We start from the raw sequence: 7,444 nt of genomic DNA on the forward strand, positions 1-7,444 counted from the left end.
GGTAGTCAGTGTTTGCACAAAACCCGTAGGCTTCTCTAGAAAACAAGAAAAAAATATTAGAAAAAAAGCCAAGCAACTTCAGTTGTGCTGCTTTAAGTCATGGATTGCGTGTGCTAACCCCCATTTAACATGAGCTTGCATGTGATTAATTCTGAACACACCGCACTTATAAGCGTGCAACCACAGTTTATTTCCCCTCTTGAAAGACTTTAAAAATAGCAACAACTTTCTCTTGAGATGGAATGGAATAGATGCTTTCCTCGTCTCGCTCGTGGAGTGGAAGCTGAGTGCAGACCCCATCAAATGTGCAATGCAACGTCCTAATTGGTGGCTTAGGAGTGATGGGGCCCAATCAAAGCATCATGCGAGAGAACACTGTCAGAGACTCTCAAGTCCTGATGAGCCAGGTGACCTTTAGGCTTTGGTTCAATCAAAGCCCAAATTATAAGTGAGCATGTGCTTGCATTTGAGTTGACCTTCAGTGGAGGCACCAGTAGATGTACTTAGCCTCGAATGGAGCTTGACAGACATAACTTCAAATATTCTGCTCAGGAGAGAGCAATGTCATTTTTACCTCTTGTTCTTCAAAGATGGCAGCCTGTAGGTCAATTTTGCACCGTCGAGGAGTCTAAAAGAGTAAATAGGACTTGTGGACTAGAAAGCTCGTTGTTCTCTGCCCCACAGTCAAGAGATAAGACAGCATTCATTGAGCCATCTGCTTTTTTGATCTCACTTGTGCATCTTTAACAAAATCCCTTCCTAGGGAGGACTTGCATCTATTTTGAGATGTTTTTGCTTTGAATATTTACACCCCCACTTTCCTTTTTGAGGTGGAGATTAAAAACAACGTTAGGGCCGAAGGCTGATTCGCTATAGCTTACAGGCATATATTGGACTTCTTCACCAATTGTCATAATATCTGCACTCTTTTAAACACTATTTAGTCTCAGTGTTACTTTTATAAATTGACTGTATTTGCCATGTTTCATTTTACCATAAAAACATGTATCCTGAATTTTTAAGTCAAAGTTATGCGTATAATGTCGTTGAAACAGAGATGAAAGAAGCTGACCTGAGTGAGCTTGAGGATGAAAGTATTTGGGATGACAGTTGAGCAGTGGAAATGTTGCTTGTCATGTAAGCAGACGTTTCATGTGAATATGCCTCCAAGTTTTTCTGACGCTTGAATGACTCAAATTGCGGGAGTACAGTGACTCCATAATGTTTTTGCTCCATTTTCTCCTTACATTCTGCTCTTTGTGGCCACGGCAAACACGTCAGGTCACCGTAAGCAAAACGGGATGGACATGACACAACATGGGGGGACAGGATGAGCACGCATGACACAAATTGTCCGGGATTCAGCAGCCCCACCCCCCCACCCCCAAGGGCAGCCACGGATACCACGATTGATGGTATCTGGAATATGGAACAAATGGAGGTGCTGTGGCATAAGAGCTGCATGTTTACTGGCAGAGATCTTTCTCCAAACATTGTCTATCCCTCCAGTGAGAGACCAAGTGAGGAGTATTGCTTCAAACAAAATTAAGCGCTATATAAAAGTCTTGATTGTGAAAACAACAACATAACAGAATCAGACAGTCATTATGAGCTGCTTGTTTATGGCTAATTAGCTCACTAACCCCCTGCACAAACACAGTGAAGTTACAAGTTCTAAGCTCGGTCCAATTATAGAACTAAAAAAGCCCATTGAATTTCCATTTGTAAATATGTGTCGGTGCTCTTACTAAAAATACAGTTTCTCTGCACTTGTATTGCTTGTATGCATTTCTTTTCACCTTCGGCAGCAAATTGAATACTCAGATGAGTAGGTAATTAGGACACGCAGAGAACTCTTTTTCTAACAGAAGAGCTACTTCTATGGTAAAAAGTCAGACTCGACGAAGAATCATTCTGATGATGAAATCAGCCGATTATAGCTCTTTTTTAAATAATCATCAGCTTAAATTTGGCTAATTATTCTACATATTAGTGTCTCATAAAATAGTACATAACGTGCTGAATGGCGTCTGCGGGTTGTAGAATGATGTCCTTAGAGATGTGACTTTATTGAACCAATAATGGGAGCAATCCAACAGATACATTTGTGAAATTAACAGTGACTTAATATGTGTCCTATTTTAGTTTAACTCTATTTGTCATATGTGCCTGGCAATGGGGGTAGGATTTGAAAAGTTCTTTAACTTCTTCCTACTCCTTTTCGAGCTGTCCTACGTAATTGTTGTTAAGTTATTTACGACTTGCTTGGGACATTTTGTTATTGTCCTGTTTTCTTTTTCTTTTTCCTTTTATATTTTACTGATATCTTTTTCTGTTTTTAAGCTCGAAATAAAATTGATCAATCAATGCTTGCTTTGTCCATCTTTTGTTTACATTGCATTCCTGAGGTTCTAAAGTTGTTCCACCTGTACAATTAACTTCGTCCAATTTGCAGCAACAAGTACAAAAGGTATTTCTAAACTTATTTATAAGCTAATTTTTGGGGGGGTTAAATAATTTTCCAATGGTTTAATGCATTTACTTATTTATTTGCATGATTTTGTTCGTCAATTTCACTTTTTTCTTTCAAGTATCCTCATCGGCCAAAATATAATTCACATCACAAAAGGGTTTTTAAAATGCCATCGGCCGATTTGCTGTTACCTGATCTTAAATCATTGGGATCAAGGCAGTGGCTCATTTAGGATTTGAACCATTATGGAAATAGTTTACAGGTTTCCATGATGTCACTCATGAATCTCAAGAAGCCGCAACTCCAACAGCTCTGAAATCCTTTTAAAATATAACCATTCCTCACAGTACCGGCAATTTAAAAAGATATATCTTTTTTTTCAATCATCTAAAGCTTTCCTGGAGCGCTCGATCTGGACTGGACTCGGTTTTTGACGAGAGTGAAAATTTGCACCGAGTGTGAAAGAATAGCTGCTGGGGAAACTGGAGTAGAGTACTTCCTTCCCAGCAACTTTTCATCTCATTAGGGTGGCGTGGTGCTCATTTGCATTTGTTTTAACAAGATACACCTGAAGATGACATGTCCATTCAACTATTCTTCATGTGAACCCCAGCACCCACTAAGCATCAAATCTGATTCTGCCTCTAGCTCTGTTCAGGTTTTTATTTGAGGATAACGGCGAGTGTTACTAAGAGAGCTTCATCTCGGCAGCCTCCGGCGGACGTCACCCAGCCACAAATGCGCCAAATCAGCCGACAACTCGATTTAACCCTGACACTCAATTTCACTATCATCTAATCTGTAGAACCTCGTGACGACAGGAGGCATCATCTTGTGAAGCGCTGCCCTTAATGGCGCGTTGACGCATACGCTTGCGGGATGAGGTCACCCTCCCTTTAAGAGACAGAGTAGCGCGAGAGGCTGCCGAAAGGTCAGGAAAAACTGTGCAGTGCAGTGGAGTGCATGTGTCAAGGCTAGCTCTTCTACTGTACGGGACGTTTTTTTTTTTTTTACATTGTAGAAGCAGGTCTAAGATTCACAAAAGGTGATAGTCCAATAGGACTCCATGTCTTGTTCTGATCCCAGATAAAATTCTGCTGGCACGCTTACAGTTACAGCAGGGTTAGTGGCAGATGAATTTAAGTTATATGCGAGGCTTTTAATTCAAATATGTACTGTAGAGCTGCCTAAGTGGGATCGCGGAAAAAAATTCCATGATATAAAATGTAAAAGGATATAACTGACTTTTATTCTGTTGTTCCAGCTGTGTGTGTGTGTGTGTGTGTGTGTGACTATGCAGCATGTTAACTACTTTGCTGCTGATGATAGTTTGTCCCTGTGATGATTATGCTCATCAAGCTCCTGATCAGCCTTTGGGTCACAAGCTTAAAATTTTCATCACTCCAATACTAGACAGGGTCAGTTTCCTGAGTGCTAACATAGATTTGTAGAATGGATGCAAGTGTAGTCCCAAAGCTCTGAGTGCGGCTCCTTCCGCATGTGCAGAAAGCTTCGCTAATGGTTTGTTGCTGGGCTGCAACTTGGATGGAATGTTTGTGACTCCCATGCCCTCAAAATCTGTTGCATTTTTACAAAACTGGATTCCAAAATCCCTGGAGTGCTGTGTAAATAAATATCTGTGAATTAAAACCTTTCCAATCATATTAATTTACAACTTTCACTTTCAATGAGTCCGACCCAAATGTACTCAAAACACCAGGGTCAAAAAGAGAACTAAAGTGTGACATTATGTGACATTTTTGTCAAAAATAAAACCATTTGGGGAAAACAAATCAATTCACGCAATGCCAGTCATTCATCGATGTACATAAACTTGCTGCCTATCACTGAATTCTCCAGTGCACCATGCGCATACCCGACATTTAAAGGTTTGTATCATCATCTCTAGGGTGCCCACAAAATGAGGAAACAGTTGCATGTAAACATAAAACTTTAACACTCTGGGCCAATGAAATAAAGTACAATGTAGTTCCTACAAAACACACGGCAGGCAGAAAGATCATATTGAATCTGGTGTTATGAACGGAATGGAGGAGGGCGACCAAATGCAGCTTGGACCTGGGTTTGAGGAAAAAGGTAGTTAGAAGACAGGATAAGGGGAACAAATTAAATTGACATAACTGACCAACCGACAGACTGTCTTACCAAAACAGACTTGACAACGACAGGAACCAAAAAGACATCGATGATCCGACAAGAAGTGCCACGCAGACAGGACTTAAATACGAGACAGGTAACGAGAGGCAGGTGACTGTGGTTAGTACATGGATTGTTAGTTGACACAGGAAGGGAGGGGTGAGTACACAGACGGACAGAAACCATGACAATATACACATAATGGACCGACCGGGGACGAGTCGTGACAGATGTATGCATTTTAAGTTGTCCTATTTGAAATATGCTTTTGATTATTTATCAAATGAGCATAGAACCACTTCTCCCTTAGAAGTTATGGAATGTGGGGAAAAAAAAATGAATAGACTTTTAGCTTTGCCTTGGAGACCTACCAATATCAATACATACATGCATTTCATTAACAAGCACATGCTTCAATATCTTTCACCTATTATCATGCTATTCATGCTGCTGTGAACACACACGTACATGTAACCACCCCGTTTCAGAATTCCATCATGAAAGCAGAAGTGCGTGTATGTATGCATGCGTGTGTCCTCGTGTGTATCAGCCACCAAAACACCCATCAGTGGTATTTATTGCACAGACCTTCTGCTAAAAACCCTGTGAGATGAAATATTGATTTCCCAACCACACTATCATTCTCACACTCTACGTCCGCCCTCCTAATAAAACTTCAACCTCCGAGTCGATTTCATAGCATTTTGTGTCCTTTAGTGTACCTTATAAAGAAAAGTTTTCACATTGACCTCTGACCTCTACGTTTACCAAGCCACCTGAGAGTTACGGTATCTCACAAAAGTGAGTACAGTCTTTGCATTTTTATAAATGTTTTATCTTTCCTTGGCACAACACTGAAGAAATGACAGCGTCCAATTGTCAAAATCACTGCCAACAAAAGTGACAAGTACACCCAGTGGTGGCTCATCAATAGAGGGCTCTAGACCATGGCCCTTCTGCCCAGCTCAGTCACCTATACAGGTATTGATGAGTAAATTTCATTGTTTGTCTCCGTTGTCTTAAATGATGAAATACTTCCAGTTTTTGAGCGCACAGTTCATTGACGATACACTGGTTAAAGGTTGTTTCTCAATTTGAAGAAGGCTTGTGAACTTGCCAAGTAGGGTATTCCTAATAACATACTTGGATATGTTCTTAGGAAGACAAAACTTAGTGTCTCTTATGTAAATAGATCTTCTGGGAGGGGCAAAATAATCATCATTGAATAAAAACATGATGGTGGCAGCAAAATGAACTCAAAAGTCTCAGAGGTTTTACAGTCAAGACTGCCAGAGCACAGGGAGCATTGGTAAAGCCAAAAAGAAGGAAGCAGTATACCAATTAAGAAATTGTGAACTATTGATCTCCTTTCTCATAGTCATTAGTCAAACCGAAGTGCTTTTTATCTACAGTAAAAGTAAAATAATTATGATGGCACTGTTCCACCACTAGCCTATATTTGTATAGATGTTGTTTTCACCCACATTGGTTCTCAGTTGCTGTAGGTTTGGAAAAGGGTTCTTGATCGCCCCTGGAAAGTATGACGGATGTGCGAGAGCATGTGTAGAATGCATTCTCTTGGGAAAGTAGCCTGACTTTATTTTTTTACTATTTATTGAACTTCTCACCAATCTTCCAGTTAGCATGTGGCCCATGACATCTCTTCTGTCTTACTTTCTTCTGGGTCCAAAAGCTGCTAGATTGATTGATTGACCAACTTAGATGTAAAACCTTCTTTTGGACATTTTTTGGGGGGGAAAGTTGCTCTGGCATTGTGATTAATTTGTTTTCTGTTGTTACTGAGTAATGGCCCATAACAAGTAGTGATTATGTACCAGAATGCTTTCACTGACCTTCAGCAACATGCCAACATGTCACTATTCAAATAATACCTGGCAACTGTATGAAATGCAATGAGTATATATTCACTTTTATTTTGCATTTGCCAGCATTATTTCCGTTGCCAGGACCTTTCCTTCCAGTGTGGAAATTGGGCTCCTATCTGTTTTTCACACAAGCACATTGCGAGACATTTGCTCGTGCAAAAGTGAAGCTCTGTACGAACATAACACCCGCTGAAATGATCTGTCACTTGCTTGTTGCTTGCTGGCTGAAGATTCGTAGCATGTAAAGGCCTGTGGGATTGGGTGGGTGACAAAATCACAGCAGCAGATGCTTCCATGATGCAATCCAACCATAAAAATTGGAAACCAAATCAGTTCAGCACAGCAAACATATTTATTTACACTGTCGTTCAGCTTGTGAGTTCAGATTACTATATGAACCAAAATGTCTTTTTTACTGTACACATTATTCCATTTTATCTAATGTTAACTCTATCTTGATATGATTCCACAAAATGTTGCTATAAAATGCATTTTTCATCTGTAAGCATGAGGTCATTTTCCAAGCATGTGTGGACTAGAGTTAAACTGTTTTATAAAGTAATGTGCTTTAATGCAAGGAAATAGAGGAATGCAGAAGTAAAATGAAATCATTTTCACCAATGTTTTCAAATCAAATGACCTTAAAGCAGACTCAACTGATTTCTATAGTCTCATCATCATCGTACTTTACAATACAATCCATCCATCCATTCTCTATACTGCTTGCCCTAACTCTGACCTTACCACTGAGCTACATCCCCATTTACCAATGGCTGAGTGGATGGTCCCCGGCCACCACGGGGGTTCAATGTGATGCCAACGTGAAACAATCTATTCACAATGAGCTACCAAAACATGGAGATGCTGGGGAACGATCCCAGGACCTCATGCATGCTAAGCATGCGCTCTACCACTGAGCTACATCCCC

The 7,444-nt window shown here is 40.2% G+C and overlaps 1 non-coding gene across 1 annotated transcript; it reads right to left on the reverse strand.

Moving 5' to 3' along the window:
- Positions 1-7,372: 7,372 nt before the first annotated feature.
- trnaa-agc (transfer RNA alanine (anticodon AGC)) lies at positions 7,373-7,444 on the reverse strand. The gene has a single exon. It is a non-coding gene; the product is annotated as a tRNA-Ala (tRNA).

This window comes from Syngnathus leptorhynchus, chromosome 1 (genome assembly GCF_054491065.1).
Source record: "Syngnathus leptorhynchus isolate UIUO chromosome 1, UIUO_Slep, whole genome shotgun sequence".
In the NCBI taxonomy this organism is placed as follows: domain Eukaryota; kingdom Metazoa; phylum Chordata; class Actinopteri; order Syngnathiformes; family Syngnathidae; genus Syngnathus; species Syngnathus leptorhynchus.